This window comes from Condylura cristata, unplaced genomic scaffold (assembly GCF_000260355.1).
Source record: "Condylura cristata isolate star-nosed mole 26May11 unplaced genomic scaffold, ConCri1.0 scaffold00014, whole genome shotgun sequence".
Classification (NCBI taxonomy): domain Eukaryota; kingdom Metazoa; phylum Chordata; class Mammalia; order Eulipotyphla; family Talpidae; genus Condylura; species Condylura cristata.
In genome coordinates this window covers 7019213-7020190 of record NW_004567115.1, presented here as the reverse complement: position 1 = coordinate 7020190, position 978 = coordinate 7019213, and positions in this window count along the sequence as shown.

Sequence of the window (978 nt, the reverse complement as noted above, 5' to 3'; positions counted from 1 at the left end):
TTCAAGCACTACGTACTCCTTTTAGGCATTTGCAGGTTGTGTTTAAACTGTCGCATGGATTATCATTCATCATTCCGAGTAATAATGTGTGAGCTACATCTCTTCATTCATCATTTTATTTGCTAACAAAGCAGAGGTACTGTTCCATTTATAATTGTTCTAAAACAACGCACTTTCGGCTCAAGCTGCAATCCACTTGGTCTGTTCAACTTGCTCAGCAGCTGCAAAAGCTCTGAACTCTTCAGCTCCATCTCGTGGGGGGAAAAGACCGACGGCACCCTCATCTCCGGGAGGAGGGAGAAGTCCAACAGCGGTGGAAAAGACGAAAAGCAGGCGCGTCATTCAGACAGCAACATCAAACGAAAACTTGATTTCCTGCAGCTGAAGAGACTAACGGTGGTGACAAAGCAGGTCTTTCAGTTGACAGAAAGCATATATTTTGATTCCATTGATAACTTCGTCTCAATCTGGCTAAAATTATACTCCGTTTAATTAATACTGGCATCACTGGCCAACATATTCAGAATGAAATTCCCATGGTCCTGAGGTTTCCGGTGAAATCCGTCACGAGAGCCAAGCAAGCATATTCTGTGAGCAACAGTAACCGAGACGCTACCTGCCCTCACGAGCTACCGCCGCAGAGTATCTTTTAGTCACGTCACAGAGTCCACAGCAGATCGCCGGGGTAGGGCTGGGAGGCAGCAGGGGAGGTGGGTGTTCAGTCCACTCCTCCGGGAAGGCGCCCAGGACTGACCGCCGCGGCTCCCGCTGTCCCGTTGCCACGGCGCCGCAGGCGAGGGGACGCCAGACCGAGAAAGCCCATTGTCTTCCTCCGAGAAGCCTGCGGCTCGGGGACGCCCGCCTTTTGCTCGTTATTATAAACCTGCGTCTTATTAAGCCCTCGTGGTTTAAAAAACGCCCAGTGTACGCTCAGCTTCCTCCCTGTAGGGCAGATGCAGCCCGGAGCGTCCCCCGCGG